Raw genomic sequence first — 23,255 nt, 5'->3', positions numbered from 1 at the left:
TGCACTGCGGCCCGGTCATCAGGTGATCGGGTCCCAGTGCAGTATGGGAGATCACCTGATCGGGAAGCCCGGAGAAGATCACCGGAGGCCAGGAGGATGCAGGTAAGTGTAATGAAGGGAGGCGGGGGGAGGGGGGGTCGCGGGGGGCCGCGATCGTGGGGGGGCAGGGCTTAGCGTCGGTGGGGGGTAGCAGCGACGGTGGGTCGGCGCATGCTGGGCTCTTAGTCGCGGTATATTTTCTGAAAATACTGCGACTAGATTGCGGATGGGATCAGCAGGGACAGAGCTTTATCACAAGCTCTGTCCCTGCAAGGGATTTATAGTAAATCCCTGTGATATTGCCTGAATTCGCAATGCGAATTCACTCGGTAATATCACACTACAATCCGCATTCAATATGCGGATTGTAGTAAATAGAGCCCCAACTGAGGAGGGAGATTTTTTAGATTATCAGAGGAAAATGCACAATAGAGAAAGACAGGGAACTCAAATGTTAGAGAGGAATTCACTGATGGATATAAAAAGGAAACATTTAGAACAAAGACAGGGAATAGAGGAGGAAATAAAGATAAATTCTACCTATACGAACTTAAGACATCAATCCACATATTACCTAATATAATCTAGGGGGAGTTATGCGGAGACATTCTCTGAATTAATAAAGAGCTATCTAGATAATTTAAGTCAGAAGAGAGAAATGAGAAATGATAATCTAGATAGAAGTGAGATTCTCTGTAAACTCTAGAGATAGACCAAGGGCTTATTATTAAAAGTGCTGACAAGGGAGGGAGGATTGTCTTATTGGACCAGAATAATTATGGTAAAGAAGCATATAGATTGCTAATGGATTAAGAAACCTATGCAGTTTTAATAGAGGATCCAAGTGAAAGATTGATAAAAGAAATGGAAAATATGCTACAGAATGTTTTAGTAGAAGGATGTATAAATAATGAGAACCATAGGTTATTATGAAGTGAACATCCAAGAATACCCATACTCTATATTTCACCCAAAATCCATAAAAGAAAAATAATTATTTTAAATTTGAGAACACATTCTTTTTACAACATTGTAGGACAGCGATGGGGGCCACATATGCACCATATTTAGCAAACTTGCATGAGGTACAGTACTGGTCAGAAAAATATATTGAGAAAAATAACCCATTTGCAAAAAAATGTCCTTTGGAAGCATGGTTGGGCACCCCTGGGGGGGGTTGGGTTAGGTACCCCCCCTCAGGAGACTTAGGTTTAGGCAGCAGGGAAGGGGAGGTTAGGTTTTTGCACTTAGAGGGGGGATTAGTGTTAGGCACTGGGGAGGAGGGTTAGGGATAGGCACCCCTAAAGGAGGGTTAGGGTTAGTGGGGGAAAAAGATTAGAGTTACTTATCTTAATCACCGTTCGGGATTTTCACCCATGTCGGGCTGCCGCTGTCGGGATGGTAAATCATACCGATCCCTATTAATTACAATGATTTTAAACTCTTATTTTACCTCTGATTATCTGGAAAATAATATTGAATTTTTAGATCTAGTATTAGATACAGCAAATTGGACCGAATGGAAAAAGTTAGTTATATATTTATTAACAATGTGGATAATAATAGCTACATCCATTTTAATAGTTGCCATCTTAATTAGTGGAAAAGGAATTTCCCATCTTCTTAGATGTTAGGTTACATCAAAACAGTCAGTAAGGTGCAAGATTTGATGAACACGCAGATATATATTGTCAAAGATTTGTGGACAAGAGTCATCCTAAGGAATTATTGAGGGTAAGTGTAATGAGCTATCTTAAAATGGAAGATATTTTGCAATATAAACAACAAATAATAATGATAAAAGATTTTTGCTAGTAATTATTTTGTTAATTTTATTACTCAATATAACAGTAAAGAAATATAAATGAAATGTATACTCAATATAACAGTAAAGAAAGATAAATTACATATATATTAAATAAAGACTGGGATTTGTTAAAACCTAATATATATTACATCTACATTTAGCCGAATATCTCAAAATGATCCAGTTCGGATATATATTTTCTCTTCAATGAGTTAGTGGTCTCTCACTATCTTGTGAAATCCAACTTTTGTATTCTCCTTATATATTGGAGTAATAGACCGAATATTAATTTGCACACAATAGTATGTGATTATCTGGACCTATCAGATTCATATCTGATGCTCAGGTCTGTTAATAATACCGGTAGATTTAAATGAGGAGCGTTTTCCATAAGCTAGGTTTATTTGATAAATTACAATCATATTCTCCTATTCACCTTATGTTAGTTAATGGACCCTATCCATTGTCAGATAAATAGTAAATTGCATTGTAAATATCCTAATTTAGCAGTATTAGGGCCTGATTCAGACCCGCTCGCGAGCGATGAGTGCTCGCAAGCGGGTCGATGTTGGCCCAATGCGCATGCGCATGAGGGAGCCGGCTCCGTCGTGCGCATGCGCAAAACCCGTATGGGTCTAGCACCAAAGGGGGCATGCTGTCGATGGTGAGTGACAGCACGCCCCCTTTGGTTGGCGTGCCGGGGGCGTGGCTGCCCAGACGGAGGCCTTCCCATACTGTCTGGGGCCGGCCCCACTGACATCAATAGTGATGTCAGTGGGAGTGCTTTTGGCTCTGATAGAGCCAAAAGCACTCCAGGGCTTGCGGCAACGAGACCCTACCACAAGGGTCTCGTCGCAAACCCAATGGTCATGATGGTCTTGACCATCGCGACCATCTTTATGGCCGCTCGCTATAGCTGTGGGTGGTCACCAACAGCTATGCGAGCGGCCAGGAGGCCGCTCTTAAATTCAGAGGGACAGCCCTGATTCAGAGCGAGCGGTCTGTCAGAGCGTCTGGCTCTGAATCAGGGCCTTAGTTTTTTTGAATCATCTGTAACATTGATAATCAATGTATTAAAATAATTGTTACACATTCATTGTTCCCGCTAGAGACTTGATCTCCATTTCAGAGTAATTCCATTTACTCACTATCTATACTAAGGCTCACAGGGGCCCTTTCTTGCTGCACTAACTACAAGTCATTATTACACATAGGTCACATTAATCATTTCTTCATCACTCCATAGGGGACATAGACAGAGACCATAGGTATAGGGTGAAGCAGGAGGAGTCCAGGCACAAAATAGTTAAGTTTCTTCTCCCAGCAGCCCTGGCTCCTCCCCCCTATACCCCTCCCCCAGCCCCAGGCAGGCCAGTTTCATTTTGTGTCCTGATGGAGCAAGGCACTGTTTCTAGGGACTGCTCAGCAGTCTAAGCTTCTCTTATTTAATTTTCTTTATTTTTATATCTGAGTGGGCAGCGCTAAGTGTCTTATAGGATACCCACACTGCTGCTCCACCGCCCTCTTGCGCCGGTGGCTGCAACACTGGCGAGCGGGTCAGTGACTTTGGCTGGTCCCCCAGCACACACCAGGGACCCGCAGCCACAGCTGGATGCCATGGAAGGGAGCATGGACAGTGATCAGAAGGTAAGGGGGGCTCCCTTCTGGCACTGCCAGTGTGGGAGACCACCAGTGGTACTGACAGCAGTCAGCAAGGCCACCTAGCACCTCCGCTAGACCACCAGGGTACAGGCAATAGAAGCAGCCATTGCCCTAGGGGATCTTGTTCAGCAAGGGGGTGGTAGGCTCTCACCATACTGCCCTCTCTCTTTCCCTCCCAACTGAGCTGTTGAGCGGCCATTTTATTTCAGTCAATTTCTGGAGAGCAGTAAAGGGTTCCTGTCTCCCTGTATAACTCCCTCTTTGGTCAGGTAATAAACTAAGCTTCTTCCTGCTGAGTGGGGTTTGGATTTTTTAGGATTAACTTCCCATTGTTACAGTATTGAATATTTCTGTGTGCATGTACTTTTGTTTAGGAGTACAGTTTTTCTCACCTTTTTACAGTGGTTTAGTAAACCCTTGTCTGTAAAGCTCCACTTATTGTGGTGGAGAGGTCCATTCATTGCACTCCCTGTTTTATTGCACACAGTAGTTTACCTAGCTGGTGTGTGGGGACTGCCCTGGATTGTGATATCATGTTTTCCAAGGGCAAAACACCCAAAGATGGGGGTGCTTCAGTATTGCGTAACTTGGGGGCTTGTACAACTGTACTTTCTCCTCAGGCTCCGGAAATCTATTTTGCAGAGTCGCAGCCAGAGGGTCAGTCAGTCATAACTTCCACCTGGAACCAGCTTGGGCTACCATTCTTACAGGTAATGTTGCATTTGGCTAACGGACTGGAAACCCTAGGGCCCGCTCCCCCTACTAGTATCTCTACAGGGTCCCAGCTGCCCCCAGCTGCCCCGTCTGATAGCATTCTGCCTTAGGACTGCTATGGATCCAGATCTTCTCATATTTAGCACAGGTATCTGCATCTTTCCAGCAGAGGCTGGACATGGACCACACTTCAGACGCAGACCCTCCAGTTGAGATAGTTCTGCGCCCTTGTCCGGTTATGATTCAGACTCTGATGTTCCTCAGCTCACTAGGATATTAGGTCTATTATTTTAGATGCTGAGACAATCTTCTATCCCGGAGAACTCCTTACCGCAGATAGATGTAACAGCCCTGTTTAAGGTGGTGAGAGCTGTTCTCCGCATCAAAGATGCTAACAGGCCCCTAAGTCTAGCAAGCATCAGTAGACATTTTCTGCAGAATTCCTGTCTTCTGCGCCGGTAGTGGACCTTCTAGCAGAGGTGTGGGCTCACCCTAATAGGTGCCTCCAGGTTTCTAAGCAGTTTGCCTCCTTCAATTCTCTACCTGCTGCAGACCAGGCATAATGAGCCTTCTCCTCAGGTGAATGCTCACATAGCCCGGCTACTCAAAAACTCTATCCTTCCTAGTCCAAATATAGCATCCCTTAATGATCCAATGGACAGGATGTTAGAATTTTCCTCAAAAGGGACTTATATTCTGCAGGCATTATTGAATGTCCAGCTCTGACTTCCGCTTAGGTAGCTAAAGCCATTGGAGGGAGGTTAGACAGACACTTTTCAGGAGAGCCTTACCTTGGGTATCCATAGGAACAAGCTATTGGCATTAGGGGAGCACATAAGAAGGCAGCCTTTTATCTTGGAGAGGCAGCATTACATACTGGGGTCCTAGCCCTAGCCTTCAGGGTATCAACACCTTCAGTTGCAGATAGGGGATCCCTCTGGCTTTGTTTCTGGTGAGCTGACTCAGACTTTAGGTAGGCCACAGGGGCTCTTCCATATTCATTCTTTCTCCCTTCAGTGATCCTGGTCGCGAGCTTCTAATTTTTACTACTTTTGTACAGAGGGGAATGCCAGGGTCCAAGCTGTCTTGAGGTCTCAGGGTTACTCTTCCAAGGGTTCCAAGCCTCAAGCTAAACAGCCCAGGTCTACCAGTTATCCTAACTGCAATTTTTATGGCTGGCCTGCCACACTCACCTACCCAGCTGAGAGTAATGCGACTATCACTCAGCAAGTCACTCTGAGTGTATATCCAATAATAGATTCAGGGTCCCGGTCCTCTTAAATGTTCAACGTTTCAACATTATAACAAATTTTCATCAGGTACAATACAAATAGAATGGATGTGCGGAACTCTGGATTTTCACGGTTGCTCAGGCCCAGCTGCAGATCATCACTGAGAGACAGGAAGAGTTTAAAACTCTCATACACCCAGTCTGCTGGGCACTGATGCTGGCAAGAGGCCAGTTAGTAGGCCAAAGGTTTGTAGTGACAGGGAACGATGATTTTGGCTATGCTGGAAGAGCAGACCATTGCAGCAGACTAACCATTAAGCACTGGGAGTGCTGGGATGTTTTCTTTCACCTGCTTATTTTATGTGCCTGTGTGTACAGGGCTAAGCCTGTGTATTTTAAAGTGCAATGTCTGCTCCCATTAAAAACACTGCTTTACCGAATACCTTCCTGATGTGAGTCCTTATTTCTATACCCCGTGTTACAATATATACAGATATATATATACTGTATATATAGCTAAAGTATATACGGCTGGCACTCTCAGTTTATATCCAATAATAGATTGAGGGTCCCGGTCCTCTTAAATGTTCAACATTATATTTATTATATTTATATTTATAAAATGTATTACATTTCGTCAGGAATTATACAAATGTACAACATCTTACCTTATAGAACAATGAAAAACTCACAGACCATGCTCTCCCCACACCGCTTGTGCCCAGACTTCTGCTGATGTCACCAATCCGTTCCATGTTGCTGTGGGCTTGACGTCAGGTGCCGGGACAAAGGTTGGTGTGTGTACACAATTCAAAAGTAACAGACTCTGGATTGCTCAGATGAGGACCCAGTTCCTGCTCTCTGGTGGTACGGGAGGTCTTAAACAGAGATGGTCTGATATAAGGCCTACTAATAGATGGTATATACCAGGATGGCAATGTCATATAATGGCACAGGAGCAAAGACAGGCTGTATGGTAGACACTGGAGTATGGGTCAGACTTAGAGAATATACTGATGCAGAAATGGAACAGAATGGAACAGACTTAAAGCATATACTGATACTGGAGTGGATCAGACTTGGAGCATTTACTGATGAAGAATTAGAACAGTCTTGGAGAATATACTGGAGCAGGACTGGAACCGAACGTGAAGAAAAAACCTGGAGAAGGATTGTAACTGGACTTGAAGAAATACACTGGAAACGGATTGGGACCGGACTTGTGGAAATACACTGGAAGCGGATTGGGACCGGACTTCAATAAATACACTGGAACTAGATTCGTCAGGGACAAGCATTACCAGCATGGGAGCCAACAAAGATCAGGCACTGAATACCAAGAGGAGCAAGGCTTTATATCCTGTGACTCACAGGGACTGACGCCGTCAGGTGGCCGCTGACCTGGTTACCCATTGGAGACATAGGCCCTCATTCAGAGCCGCTCGCTATTTGCGGTCGTTCGTTTTCTAAAAAGGGGTGGCTATTCAAATGAACCGTTCGCTCTTTGCGGTCTGTTCACGCCTCTAAGTCTGAACGAGTGAGCAAAACATGCGAACGTAAATTTGGAAAATACGCCCCCTGGCCGCTCGCACCATACGTCATGTCCGCTATTTATTAGATTAATCGAGTACATCGACCAGCGTATGAACTGCTCGCTATTCTTGTGGTTGGTTTTTTCAACCACTATTTTGCGAGCAGTTCTGAGTTAAGAAAAAACAAGTGACGTGGTCAATGACGCTGCTGGATTAATTATGCACACCCATAAAACGCCCGTTTTGACCTTTAAGCACGCCTGCGATCGGATTTCCACTCCCTGTTTTCAAGCAGCTTCCCCTGTTACCACCCACATACGCCTCATTCTGTCACTCAAATTAGCAGGCATTCGCTATTTTGCGAGCACATGAATTTTGACCGCACTGACTGGTTCGCGCATGCGTATAACGATCCGTATGCATGCGCAGTTGGGCAAACATCGCTCGGAGCGAACGAGCTGCCGCTTACGAGTGGCTCTGAATCAGGCCCATAGTTAGCTGACCAGTATCAACATGGCAGTACCAAGTGTCACCATCACGCTGGGGACCCACCAGCAGCACCTTCTGTGAGACCTCAGGCCGGGACTCCCGCCAGGACAGAGCAGCATGACCCTTAGGGCTGGCATGGTTCTTGACACATACTGTATACTGCGTGCTGTTTATATTACACAAAACTACAACAGAACTAAATGCTACAGTATACACAAAGTAACACACTACCACATAATTACACAAACCATTACCATTAACTATGTCATTGATCCATGTTATCTTTATCTAATCATTAGTGTGTTTTCATATTGAAGTGATAGGGACATTTGATACTTAGCATGTAATGCAGGGTTGCCTACCCTCCCGATTCGGGCGGGAGCCTCCCGATAAACGGGTGCAGCTCCCGCCCCCCCGGAAAGGCAGGCAAGCCTCTCGCCTGCCGCCGATCCCCCGACCCCCCCTCCGAATTACCTGATAAACCCCCGCAGCGGGGGGGGCCGCTGACGCAATTCGCGTCATTTTGGCCCCACCCCCTGCTTTGCAATGCCTATTTTTCCTGCATTTTGTAGCGGGGGTGGGGCTAAAATGACGCGATCGCGTGGCCCCGCCCCTGTCACGCCCACAAACTGATCTCACCTCGTTTGGACCCACCCCCTTTTGCCGGCCACGCCCCCCGTGTTGCCGATCTGGCTGCTCCCTCCCGGAAGGAGCAGCCAGATTGTCGGCAAGTATGATGTAATGTAGAGTGAATATATGGTCCAGGTGATTTCAGCTCCATGGTGTGTGTTAGCTGCATGATGTGTCTGTAGCAAAGTCAAATAAAGTGTCTTTGGGATGATGTAGGTCAGCTGCTATCTTCAGTCTGTTGTGCCCTCACCTGTGGGTGTGTCCAGCCAAGAGTTGTGTCTGGGCGATTGAACATGCTTGGGGTATACTTCTTAGACCCAGGCAGGGAACGGTCACAATATCCAGGCATTGCTTTTGTGTGTGAGATGGCTATGCCTGTTCAAATGATAATGGACCATCTGCAGATGTGTCCACATACATATTATTACTTCCTTGCACGTAAAAACAGCCCTTCTAGTCGCACAATACCGTGGCTTGAACAGTAGCCCAAACATATTTGTGTGCCTTCAAATGCATCTTATTCACAAAATGATGCAAATTAGATGCAGATGCAGCTTCTGTTGATTAAAATGACATCCGGCATGCATATATTCCTAATATTTTTAAAAGACCTTTCAATTAACACTTTGTGGTCATGCTTGGGAACACCTCATTACTTTAAATAGCAAAGCAGTGACTTTTTTTAAAGTTATGCCTTATAATTGAAGTTTAGGGCTTTACCTCAGATGTGTCACTTTTAAGTCCATAGGAGAGGGGAGAGGACAGTGCCGATCAGACAGGAGAGGTGACGGAGGCCAATAAGAAAGGAGAGGGGAAGGGCAAAGCCAATCAGAGAGGGCCAGTGACAGAAGGAAGTCAATAAGAAAATGAGAAGAGAGGGCCGGTGACAGAAGCTAATAAGAAAGGAGTGGGGAGGGACAGAGAGTTTATCAGAGAGTGGTGGTGGACAATAAGAGTGGACAGGGGCAAAGAGCCAATCACAGGGTAGAGAGGGGAGGGCGTGAATGTAATCAATCTTACAGGAAAGGGGAGGTGACAGAAGATGATCACATAGGAGAGAGGGCTGGAGAGGAGGTAATCTGGGCAGCTTGAGGAAGCCTGAAATGTAGAAACACATCTCTGATCCATCACTTATTTAGGATATAGAGCAAACAAACCGAGATAAAACTAACAGGCAGCCGTCATACTGTTCAGCGCCCCATGAATTCCGGAATCCTGGATGGCGCCCTCTGTCTATTTTGGCGCTTGGAGCTCATGCTTCACTATTACCACCCACACTACTCCCCTGGTCAAAATTTATTGTTTTTTTTCAGTTTCAGATGTAGAGATTGTCACAGTTGGTGCTAGTGAGTTACCTGTCTCAGGTGATGAACTGGAAACACTGGAGGCCGGCTGGACTGGAACCATGGATAACATGAATAGCTCTTTTAATATAAGAATTGGGTAGCAGTGACAACTGCCTTTGGTGATGAGTGACTGGAACTGGAAACTTGAAGCATTGGAGTGAGACCAGAAGGAACTTGGAGGGACCGGACTGGGACCAGCAGGTAGGCTGACTGAGCTGGTCGGGGTACCAGTAGATGAGCTTGCAGATGGATGGCAGCACGGAAGCTACTTGGTGCAGCTAATGAGCCGTGAGGTGAGTGGACTTGGAGGAACCGGACTGGGACTGGCAGGAAGGCTGACTGAGCTGGTCAGGTTTCTAGTAGATGGTCTTGCAGATGGATGGTAGCGTGGAAGCTTCTTGTTGTGGCTTGGGAAGCCATGGGTAGACGTTGGTAGCTGGGTGGCTACGTGGAGTGGCTGGAAAACCGTGAGTAGACGTTGGTAGCTGGATGGCTACGTGGAGCGGCTGGATAGCCGTGGGTAGATGCTGGTAGCTGGGTGGCTATGTGGAGCGGCTGGATAGCCGTGGGTAGATGCTGGTAGCTGGGTGGCTACGTGGAGCGGCTGGATAGCCGTGGGTAGACGCTGGTAGCTGGGTGGCTACGTGGAGCGGCTGGATAGCCGTGGGTAGACGCTGGTAGCTGGGTGGCTACGTGGAGAGGCTAGATAGCAGTGGGTATATGCTGGTAGCTGGGTGGCTACGTGGAGTGGCTGGATAGCCATGGGTAGACGCTGGTAGGTGGGTGGCTACATGGAGCGGCTGGATAGCCGTGGGTAGACGCTGGTAGATGGGTGGCTACGTGGAGTGGCTGGATAGCCGTGGGTAGACGCTGGTAGCTGGGTGGCTACGTGGAGAGGCTGGATAGCCGTGGGTAGATGCTGGTAGCTGGGTGGCTACGTGGAGTGGCTGGATAGCCGTGGGTAGACGCTGGTAGCTGGGTAGCTACGTGGAGTGGCTTGGGGGCCGTAGGTGAGAGATGGTAGCGTAGAAGCTACTTGGTGTGGCCTGGGAGCTGTGTGGAGAAGCTGGTAGCATGGAGGCTACTTGGAGCGGCCTGGGACCCGTAGGTGAGAGGCTGGTAGCGTGGATAGCTGAACATAGCAGGCTTACAGATAGCACTGGTCTAGGAACCAGCTGGAGCCTGGGACATATTGGTACTCAGAGGTACAGCTATAGCACAAGTTGTACACCATGGGACATAATGAGATGTTCAAGCACTGAGTGATATTAGAGGAGGATCTATATACCTAGAGTCTGGCAGCGATTGGTGGATACAGACAGGTGGTCTGGCAGTGGCATTCTGAGTGGAGCAAGGCACAACATGCAGGGGGAGTAATCATCTCTGCAGCCCTTGAGAACAGGACCACATCTGTGATTCCAATTAAGACTAGCAATGCTCACAGACAGAGCAGGGTCCAGGTGATTAATCAGTGTGGGGAGGAGAGCAGTCTGCACACACAGAGATGTCACATCCAGCATGATTCCACCAGAGCAGATGTCCCAGGAGAATTACAAACACAGGGGGTCATTCAGACCTGCTCGCAAGCAAAGGATGCTAGCAAGCGGGTCGATGTTTGCTGAATGCGCATGCGCACGATGGAGAGAGCTCCATTGTGCGCATGCGCGAGACCCGGCGAGCGGCGAGGAATACGTCGCTCGGGGTCTCGCACCAAAGGGGGCGTGCTGTCGATGGTGACTGACAGCACGCCCCCTTTGGTGGGTGTGCCGGGGGCATGGCTGCCAAACAGAGGCGTTCCCATGGGAACGCCTACCGTTTGAGTCCGGCCCCACTGACATCAGTAATGATGTCAGTGGGAGTGATTTTGGCTCTGATAGAGCCAAAATCACTCCTGGGCTTTCGGCAGCGAGATCCTGCCACAGGGTCTCGTCGCAAGCCCGATGGTCGCAATGGTCAAAGACCATCGCGACCATCATCATGGCCGCTCGCTATAGCTGTGGGTGGTCACCCACAGCTATACGAGCGGCCAGGAGGCCGCTCCATTTTTATGGAGGAGGGCCCTGATTCAGAGCGAGCGCTCTGGTCAGAGCGTTCAGCTCTGAATCAGGCCCACAGATCCATGGAGCAGCTGGCAGAGGTAAGTCACAAAAGGTAAAAACTAGCCAGGATTGTGACAGAGATACTGTAGTTTCATGACATTTCTTATCCTGTGTAAGATCATAATGGGAAATGTGAAATCAAGAAAGTTTTTTTAAAGATACCACTGATCCTCTGTTATATATTACTACGATACAAATACCACTGATCATTTATTATATATTACTGTATACAGATGTGTCCTCTTGCATCCTTGCTGATCATGCTACAAACATGCGCATGCATCTTACCAAGCAATTACCTGCAGCTGCCTATGCTACGGTGTGCCAGGGCGCACACTACGATTGCACCATGCAATCCTATGGGTTTACAGGTGCAAATGCAGTGCAAGTACCACCTGTGGGCACACGCCTCCTGCCAAGCGTGGCACGATTTGCCGCGTATGCAGCAAAGATGCATGTACCACTGTCCCTCTATTATTTATTATTACTGTATAGATACCACTGATTCCATATGTAACCCCCCTTCAGTGTGCGGTGTGGTACATAGGTGCATTTGGAGTGATACACTTCCTATTGCCTCCGGCTAGCTCTCCAGGGTGTGGGCAATACCTGAGAAGGGGGTCCCTGACCATGCAGGCTTTATAACAGTCACACATATAGATACAGGTATAGACACATGCAGCAACAGTTCTTTTGAATAACTTGGGCGCCAGACCTTCTCTTATAAAAATAAACCATTTTATTTCTTTCCTCCTGCACATGACTTTACAGGACAAGAATATGGTTACAGCAGCTTCTCCTCTCCCTCCAGCTCAGATACTTGGCATGTCAGATGGTGTATGACAATCTTATGGATATGGTTACATTACATCACACTCTTCTTCACCAGCACAGTCTTTAAGCACAGTCACAATGAATGTTTTGCATTTTACACACACAGATCCACTTGGCCCTTTGCTGGCTGGTGCCTGTAGTTCTCCACTTCATACATGCAGGTCCACCTGGCCCTATGCTGGCTGGTGCCTGTAGTTCTCCACTTCATACATGCAGGTCCACCTAGCCCTTCACTGGTTGGTGCCTGTAGTTCTCCACTTCATACATGCAGGTCCACCTGGCCCTATGCTGGCTGGTGCCTGTAGTTCTCCACTTCATACATGCAGGTCCACCTAGCCCTTCCCTGGCTGGTGCCTGTAGTTCTCCACTTTATACGTGCAGGTCCACCTAGCCCTATGCTGGCTGGTGCCTGTAGTTCTCCACTTTATACGTGCAGGTCCACCTAGCCCTATGCTGGCTGGTGCCTGTAGTTCCACAGCTTCACACACATCTCACATAACTTCTTTTGCACTCTGCCTCTCCTTTGTCTCTTCTAAGACAATATACAGAGTGTCTCATACCCAGTCTGCCTCTCTCTGCTCCCCTTCTCTTTCACATGGGACAGCAATCTACAGACTTTTCTATTGCAACTATCAGACTCTCAGCTGCCGCCCATCCCTATCCTACAGGAATGGCTCCTATAGCCACACTGCTACCACGGTGACCCCCCCCCCTTTAATGGCTGCTGGGGGGCTTTTGTGCATAAGGGACTCCTCTGGTACATTAACAGTAAAAGCTCCTGGGAAATTCATCTTCCCCATCTCTTCAACACATAGGGCCAAATGTAATAGGTAGTCAGTTTTAGTAACAGTACAAACTCGCACTTTCTCGCACTTTTAAAAAGTGCGAGTTTGTACTGAAACTCGCAAATTCAATAGCCTGCAAACTTTTCAGCTCGAGGCTGCTGCATTTGCGAGTGCAGGCGAGTTTAGGACTATGTAAACTGACACCTTTTAATGCGAGTAGCATTAAAAGGTGCGAGTTTTAGAGAAGCCATCACAGATCAGTGAGATCCGTGATGGCTTGTGTGTGTGTTAAAAAAAAAAAAACGTTCACCCACTCCCCAAAAGCATAACCAGCCCCGGGCTTTATAAAGCCTGTTCTGGTTCTAAAAATACAGGGGCCAAAATGCGTAGGGGGCCCCTGTATATTAAGAACCAGCACAGGGCTTTGTTGAGCTGGTCCTGGTTCTGGAAATTCAGGGGACAAAACGAGTAGGGGTCCCCTGAAAATTCCTGAACCAGCACCGAACTCTTTCTAGCGGGGGGATAATGCCACAGCCAGGGAAAACCTTTCACCGGTTTCCCCGGCCAAAGCATTATCCCTGACCGCTAGTCAGTCCAGGCCGGGGATTCCTGGGGAGTTGGGTACCCCCCCGATAAAGGGGTACCCCTCTCCAGGGCACCCCAGGCCTAGACTGATAGCCCGGGGCTATCCCCGGCACCCTAGGGCGGTGGGTGCCGGGTTGATAGTGTAAAGTGAAAGTGTAAAATTAAATTTACCATATTGTCTTTATTTGTAGAACCACAAGTACCAGCAAGCCTCCCCTGCATGCTGGTATTTGGAGAACCACAAATACCAGCATGCGGGGCATTACGGGCCCGCTGGCACTTGTAGTTCCACAACTAAAGAAATACGTAAAAAAACAAACTTACACCGTGAAAGTATAATTTTAATAAAACATACATGCACACTCACACTCACACATACTCACCTATTAACCGAAGTAATCCATAGGGGTGTACCTGAAAAAAAAATCCATACTCCCTTCTCCTATGCGTAGATCACGTCCTCTTCTCCAAGTAGGCAATCCAGGGGGTAAAATAAAAAAACAAAAAAAACTCGATCCATGCCGGACTGAGCAAAGGTATGTGTGTACACATACCTTTGCTCCGCGTAAATGACCGGGGCACACGTGTGCCCCGTCAGTGCAGGGGCCGCCAGCCAATCAGGGAGCATCTCCGTTGGAGCAGCTCCCTGATTAGCTGAATGCGGCCAGCCTCTGTCTCCCTTAGACGTCTATGGTGAGAAATCCCCATAGCCCGTCTATGGTGAGAGCCGCTACATAGTAACCGCAAGATTAATTGATGTTAATCTTGTGGTTTACATCAATGATACAATGTCGTGACCCTTATATTGTATATTAAGCAGGACATGCACAGGTTAGCAAACCAATCACTCCAGCAACAAGGACTGGCACTTATAGCTGAAGTGATTGGTTTGTTTGTGCCCCCACAAAACAAGCTACCAATAGGCAGCTGGCAATGATCTCTACATACAAACTGGCTCTATAAAGGGCAAGTTGTCATTGCCATTATCATCCTCACCCTCATCATCAGTGTGTACAACATCATCGTTACACAATAATAATTTTTCCCTGCTGGAATTGACCATTACAGGTGCCTCTGGATTTTGACATTATTGTCGATAAAAGTCTTCCTTGTGGAATTTGTACAGTATTTAATTTTGATGAACATCATCTTTTCCACATTTTGAGGAAGTAGCCTTTACATCGATCGTTGACAAGGTTGCCGGCTGTGCTAAAAAACTCTTTCTGAGTACACACTAGAGGGTGAACAACTTAAGCAATGCAAAGCTAGTTTGTGCAAGGGCCTCCAAATTGCCTTTTTTTTCTGCTGGTAGACAAATGGACTGTCTACCACGCCTATTTGGATGCTATCATTAAAATAATCTTCAACTATTCTTTGATTGGTGAATGTATAAGATGGAGTAATGGTAAAGGTGACATGTCACAAATTTTAGGCATTTCTTTTAGATCTGAACAGATGTCTAAATGTTGTGCTGTCTCATCTGCATCAGTAGTGGGTCTCTTAGGAAAGCTGAGTTTTATCCTGGCAGCCACAGTCGGCAGAGAAACTGAAGGAGGAGACATCCCCATGTAATCTGCCGCTTGAGCTGACAGCGTGTTCGCCAACAGCTCTTTGCATCTCTTTAGATCTATGCCAATTGGAAAGAAAGTCACAGCATATGACTTAAACCTAGGGTCAAGCATGGTCGCCAAAATGTATTGATCCAATATTAAGCTGCTGACAACCCTTGGATTCTGGTAAAGTGAATGTAGGACTTGATCGACAAGTATGACATACTTAGTGGAATCACTTCATTTCAGCTCCTCCATCAGTTTCTCAAACTGCTTTTCCAAAAGACTAAAAAAAAAATCACCTGACTCAAGCTGGCAGTGTCTGAACTTACTTCACAGGTGACAACTTTACAGAGTTTCAGTAACTTGCACAACATGGAAAGCATTCTCCAGTGCACTTGAGTAAGATATAAGAGGGGTGTGTGAATGACACGGGCTGGAGAAGAGGGGTGAGTGACAGACATAGGGGCTGGGAAGAGGGGTGTGTGTGATGGGCTTGGATAAGGACTAGGAGAGGGTATAGGTGGCCCCAAAAGCATGAGTGTACCGGGCCCCAAGATTTCTGTTGCCGGCCCTGTATACAAGAGGTGTACGGGGAGAGATATAAGCATGTGTGTTACAGTATATATCATACATGTCCCTCGCTTTCCCCAGTCTAAGTGAGGGTGGGATGCATGAAGGGGAGAAATGCAGTCAAACCCCGAAAATGTGAGTTTGACCACATTTCTCATATGCACCAAGCCCCGGACTGCGATGCACTCCGGGAATTGGTTGCAGTGGGAAATGCCATCTTCCTGATGGCATTACCCATAGAAGCCTATGGGCTTCTTTCGGGAGCTTGCTGATAGAGGTATCCATACGGATCCCTCCCAGCACCCCTCGCCACACATGCGTCCTTCTGCGTATGTGCAAAAGGATGCCAGAGGGGCTTCTGGGTCATAGACCCACTAGCCCCTCCACTGCAATGGGCCGCTCTTACAGACAGAGTGGTTCTTTGTGGTGATGGTTATGCATACCGGCGTTACCAACGTTGCCATGAATGTAATGACCGGTGGAATGCATTGCATCGTTGGTGTGATGCGTCATACATCATGCCCTGTGGGCTGGATGTACAGGTCTAGTACAATAAGACAGGATACTCTATTATATATGAATAATGAGGAATACACATGATTACAAGCCGGGATAGATTATACTGCAGTTTTATTAATCTGTGCTCCTTACCTCTGCCCTCTTCTCAGCTCTTTGTCTTCACCGATGGAGAAATCGGAAACACAATGGCGGTGATAGCAGAAGTCCAGAAAAATGGCCGTAACCATCGGTAATTACAGTGATCCTCCATGTACTGTGTATAAGCATCATGTCTGTGTGTACTAGTAATCAGGCCCCTCTCACCCTCTGTATCACTGTATTATCCTGCAGTGCTAGCGTGGTATGTCTATTACATGTGTACTAGTAATCAGGCCCCTCTCAACCTCTGTATCACTATATTATAATCCTGCAGTGCTTGCGTGGTATGTCTATTACATGTGTACTAGCAATCAGACCTCTCTCACCCTCTGTATCACTGTATTATCCTGCAGTGCTAGCGTGGTATGTCTATTACATGTGTACTAGTAATCAGGCCTCTCTCACCCTCTGTATCACTGTATTATCCTGCAGTGCTAGCGTGGTATGTCTATTACAGGTGTACTAGTAATCAGGCCCCTCTCACCCTCTGTATCACTGTATTATCCGGCAGTGCTAGCGTGGTATGTCTATTACATGTGTACTAGGGGTGTGCACCGGCCACTTTTCGTGTTTTGTGTTTTGGTTTTGGATCTGGATCTTTCTTCGTGTTTTGGATCTGGATTGGTTTTGCCAAAACCACCCTTCCGTGTTTTGGGTTCTTGGTTTTGTGTTTTGGATCTGTATTTTTTTGAAAAAAAGCATAAAAACAGCTAAAATCACAGAATTTGTGTGTTTTTCTGCTCCTATGCTATTATTAACCTCAATAACCTTAATTTCCACTCATTTCCAGTCTATTCTGAACACCTCACACCTCACAATAGTGTTTTTATATCCAAAAGGTTGCACCGAGGTAGCTGGATGACTATGCTAAGAGATACGAGTGGGCGGCACAAACACGTGGCCCATCTAGGCGTGACACTGCAGTGGCAGACAGGATGGCAGTTTGAAAAACTAGGCCCCAAACAGTACATAATTCAAAGAAAAAAAAGAGGTGCAAGATGGAATTGTCCTTCGGCCCTCCCACCCACCCTTATGTTGTATAAACAGGACATGCACACTTTAACAAACCAAACATTTCAGCGCCAGGGTCTGCCACACGACTGTGGCTGAAATGATTGGTTCATTTGGGCCCCCACAAAACAAGCTGGCAATTAATCTGTCCCTGCACAAACTGGCTCTACGGAGGCAAGATGTCGTCCTCATCCTCCTCATCCACCGATTCCTCACCCTCTTCAGTGTTGTGTACATCCTCATCCTCACAGAGTATTAATTTGTCCCCGCTGGAATCTACAACCACAGGTCCCTCTGTACGTTCTGGAGGCTGGTCTCCCTGGAAGAATTGATAATTCATTTTATGAACATCATCTTCTCCACATTTTGTGGAAGCAACCTCCTACGCCTTTCGCTGACAAGGTTCCCGGCTGCACTAAGCACTCTTTCGGAGTACACACTGGAGGGGGGGCAACTCAGGTAAAATAGAGCCAGTTTGTACAGGGACCTCCAAATTGCATCTTTTTCCTGCCAGTACAGGTACGGACTGTCTAACATGCCTACTTGGATGCTGTCACCGATGTAATCCTTTAACAGACAGACGCACGCTTGTCGCTGCTGCTTTAAGGATGCAAGTGCGGCTACAGCCCACACAATTCACAAAGACAGAAAAAAAAGAAGAAATTTCTTATTGTTTGTTGAGCGTACTTTGAGGGTTACACCACCCTTTAACAGACAGACGCACGCTTGTCGCTGCTGCTTTAAGGATGCAGGTGCGGCTACAGCCCACACAATTCACAAAGACAGAAAAAAAAAGAAGAATATTTTTATTGTTTGTAGAGCACACTTTGAGGGTGTCACCACCCTTTAACAGACAGATGCACGCTTGTCGCTGCTGCTTTAAGGATGCAGGTGCGGCTACAGCCCACACATTTCACAAAGAGAAAAAAAAAGATTTTTTTTATTGTTTGTGGAGCGCACTTTGAGGGTTACACCACCCTTTAACAGACAGACGCACGCTTGTCGCTGCTGCTTTGAGGATGCAGGTGGATCTAGACGGGATTTGGAACCGGGGACACACTACCTCCATCAATTGTCTAAATCCCACTGCACTAATGGCGTATACCGGACGCACGTATAACACCAACATAGCAGTCAAGGCCTCAGTTATACGTTTTGCTTCAGGATGACTACTGTCGTACTTCATCCTCATCGCTAGGGACTGTTGGAGGGTCAATTGTTTAGTAAAAGTAGTGATGTTCCTACTTCCTCTCTGGGATGATGAACAACTCCCAGCAGCAGCAACAGCACTAGGAGGAAGTGGTTCTTGATCTTTCCCTATTTTATTTTTATCGGAGAAAGTTTGGTCCTCCATTTATGTTATATTGATATATACGTGCGGCTAAGGCGCACACAAACACAGAAAATATTTTTTTATTTTTGCTGGAGAGTAGTGCACTTTGTGGGTTACACAACCCTTTAAGAAATGAGCCAGCCGGCTCTTTACTTATGGGACACAGGCGCACACTTGGCGCTGCTCCTTTGTTGATGCACGTGCAGCCAGAGAGCACACAATTCACAAACACAGAAAATATTTTTTTATTTTGTTTGGAGTGTACTTTGGGGGTTACAGCACCCTTTAATGGTCAAGCCAGCCGGCCCTTTACTTATGACACAGGCGCACGCTTGGCACTACTTTGTTGATGCACGTGCGGCTACTGCGCACACAATTCACAAACACAGAAAATATTTTTTTATTTTGTTTGGAGTGTACTTTGGGGGTTACAGCACCCTTTAATGGTGAAGCCAGCCGGCCTTTTACTTATGACACAGGCGCACGCTTGGCACTACTTTGTTGATATACGTGCGGCTACTACGCACACAATTCACAAACACAGAAAATATTTTTTTATTTGGTTTGGAGTGTACTTTGGGGGTTACAGCACCCTTTAACGGTCAAGCCAGCCGGCCCTTTACTTATGACACAGGCGCACGCTCGGCACTACTTTGTTGATGCACGTGCGGCTACTGCGCACACAATTCACCAACACAGAAAATATTTTTTTATTTGGTTTGGAGTGTACTTTGGGGGTTACAGCACCCTTTAATGGTCAAGCCAGCTGGCCCTTTACTTATGACACAGGCGCACGCTTGGCACTACTTTGTTGATGCACGTGCGGCTACTGCACACAATTCACAAACACAGAAAAAATATATATTTTTTTAGCACTTGGGGGGAGCACCCCTGACGGACAGAGCACCCCCTGGACAACACTACAGCACCCTTTAGGACTGGGACACTGCACAGGACTTTGGAGTGGACACAGCCCCTATGGACAACTGACTGCACAACACAGTCCAGCCAGCCCCTATGGACTTTGAAGTAGTGGACACAGCCCCTATGGACAACAGCAGCACAGCGCAGCACAGCACAGCACAACACTACTCTGCAATACACTACACTACACAGCCCAGCCAGCCCTAACTCCCACCCTCCCTCTTCACTGTCCACAGCTGAGTGAGAAAATGGCGCCGACGCGGGTACATTATATAGGATCCAAAACCCGCGAAACTCGGAAGGCGGGATGATGACGTTTTGCCTCGATTTCAGATCCGAGTCATGCGGGAAAAGTCGAGCCTGACTCGTATCGGCCTCGGATCGGGGTGGCTCGGGGGGGGGTTCGGATATCAGAAATCCGAACCCGCTCACCCCTAATGTGTACTAGTAATCAGGCCTCTCTCACCCTCTGTATCACTGTATTATCCTGCAGTGCTAGCGTGGTATGTCTATTACATGTATACTAGTAATCAGGCCCCTCTCACCCTCTGTATCACTGTATTATCCTGCAGTGCTAGCGTGGTATGTCTATTACATGTGTACCAGTAACCAGGCCCCTCTCACCCTCTTTATCACTGTATTATCCTGCAGTGCTAGCGTGGTATGTCTATTACATGTGTACTAGTAATCAGGCCCCTCTCACCCTCTGTATCACTGTATTATCCTGCACTGCTAGCGTGGTATGTCTATTACATGTGTACTAGTAATCAGGCCTCTCTCACCCTCTGTATCACTGTATTATCCTGCAGTGCTAGCGTGGTATGTCTATTACATGTGTACTAGTAATCAGGCCCCTCTCACCCTCTGTATCACTGTATTATCCTGCAGTGCTAGCGTGGTATGTCTATTACATGTGTACTAGTAACCAGGCCCCTCTCACCCTCTGTATCACTGTATTATCCTGCAGTGCTAGCGTGGTATATCTATTACATGTGTACTAGTAATCAGGCCCCTCTCACCCTCTGTATCACTGTATTATCCAGCAGTGCTAGCGTGGTATGTCTATTACATGTGTACTAGTAATCAGACCCCTCTCACCCTCTGTATCACTGTATTATCCTGCAGTGCAAGCGTGGTATGTCTATTACAGGTGTACAAGTGATCAGGCCCCTCTCACCCTCTGTATCACTGTATTATCCTGCAGTGCAAGTGTGGTATGTCTATTACAGGTGTACAAGTGATCAGGCCCCTCTCACCCTCTGTATCACTGTATTATCCTGCAGTGCAAGCGTGGTATGTCTATTACATGTGTACTAGTAATCAGGCCCCTCTCACCCTCTGTATCACTGTATTATCCTGCACTGCTATCGTGGTATGTCTATTACATGTGTACTAGTAATCAGGCCTCTCTCACCCTCTGTATCACTGTATTATCCTGCAGTACTAGCGTGGTATGTCTATTACATGTGTACTTGTAATCAGGCCTCTCTCGCCCTCTGTATCACTGTATTATCCTGCAGTGCTAGCGTGGTATGTCTATTACATGTGTACTAGTAATCAGGCTCCTCTCTCCCTCTGTATCACTGTATTATCCTGTAGTGCTAGCGTGGTATGTCTATTACATGTGTACTAGTAATCAGGCTCCTCTCTCCCTCTGTATCACTGTATTATCCTGCAGTGCTAGCGTGGTATGTCTATTACATGTGTACTAGTAATCAGGTTCCTCTCTCCCTCTGTGTCACTGTATTATCCTGCAGTGCTAGCGTGATATGTCTATTACATGTGTACTAGTAATCAGGCCCCACTTACCCTCTGTATCACTGTGTTATCCTGCAGTGCTAGCGTGGTATGTCTATTACATGTGTACTAGTAATCAGACCTCTCTCACCCTCTGTGTCACTGTATTATCCTGCAGTGCTAGCGTGGTATGTCTATTACATGTGTACTAGTAATCAGGCCTCTCACCCTCTGTATCACTGTATTATCCTGCAGTGCTAGCGTGGTATGTCTATTACATGTGTACTAGTAATCAGGCCCCTCTCACCCTCTGTATCACTGTATTATCCTGCAGTGCTAGCGTAGTATGTTTATTACATGTGTACTAGTAATCAGGCCCCTCTCACCCTCTGTATCACTGTATTATCCTGCAGTGCTAGCGTGGTATGTCTATTACATGTGTACTAGTAATCAGGCCTCTCACCCTCTGTATCACTGTATTATCCTGCAGTGCTAGCGTGGTATGTCTATTACAGGTGTACTAGTAATCAGGCCCCTCTCACCCTCTGTATCACTGTATTATCCTGCAGTGCTAGCGTGGTATGTCTATTACAGGTGTACTAGTAATTAGGCCCATCTCACCCTCTGTATCACTGTATTATCCTGCAGTGCTAGCGTGGTATGTCTATTACAGGTGTACTAGTAATCAGGCCTCTCTCACCCCCTCTATCACTGTATTATCCTGCAGTGCTAGCGTGGTATGTCTATTACAGGTGTACTAGTAATCAGGCCCCTCTCACCCTCTGAATCACTGTATTATCCTGCAGTGCTAGCGTGGTATGTCTATTACAGGTGTACTAGTGATCAGGCCCATCTCACCCTCTGTATCACTGTATTATCCTGCAGTGCTAGCGTGGTATGTCTATTACATGTGTACTAGTAATCAGGCCCCTCTCACCCTCTGTATCACTGTATTATCCTGCAGTGCTAGCGTGGTATGTCTATTACATGTGTACTAGTAATCAGGCCTCTCTCACCCCCTCTATCACTGTATTATCCTGCAGTGCTAGCGTGGTATGTCTATTACATGTGTAGTAGTAATCAGGCCCATCTCACCCTCTGTATCACTGTATTATCCTGCACTGCTAGCGTGGTATGTCTATTACAGGTGTACTAGTGATCAGGCCTCTCTCACCCTCTGTATCACTGTTTTATCCTGCAGTGCTAGCGTGGTATGTCTATTACATGTGTACTAGTAATCAGGCCCATCTCACCCTCTGTATCACTGTATCATCCTGCAGTGCTAGCGTAGTATGTCTATTACATGTGTACTAGTAATCAGACCTCTCTCACCCTCTGTGTCACTGTATTATCCTGCAGTGCTAGCGTGGTATGTCTATTACATGTGTACTAGTAATCAGGCCTCTCTCACCCTCTGTGTCACTGTATTATCCTGCAGTGCTAGCGTGGTATGTCTATTACAGGTGTACTAGTAATCAGGCCCATCTCACCCTCTGTATCACTGTATTATCCTGCAGTGCTAGCGTGGTATGTCTATTACAGGTGTACTAGTAATCAGGCCCCTCTCACCCTCTGTATCACTGTATTATCCTGCAGTGCTAGCGTGGTATGTCTATTACAGGTGTACTAGAAATCAGGCCTCTCTCACCCTCTGTATCACTGTATTATCCTGCAGTGCTAGCGTGGTGTGTCTATTATATGTGTACTAGTAATCAGG

General features: G+C 46.7%; 1 pseudogene; it reads left to right on the top strand.

Moving 5' to 3' along the window:
- Nucleotides 1–23,255, top strand: part of LOC148474561 (von Willebrand factor A domain-containing protein 5A-like) — a 562,647-nt pseudogene that overhangs the window by 227,148 nt on the left and 312,244 nt on the right.

The sequence above is a fragment of the Taudactylus pleione genome, unplaced genomic scaffold (assembly GCF_031769625.1).
Source record: "Taudactylus pleione unplaced genomic scaffold, aTauple2 ptg000830l, whole genome shotgun sequence".
Lineage (NCBI taxonomy): Eukaryota > Metazoa > Chordata > Amphibia > Anura > Myobatrachidae > Taudactylus > Taudactylus pleione.
Note: the sequence above shows the minus strand (reverse complement) of the source record. Positions and strands in the feature narration are given on the sequence as shown.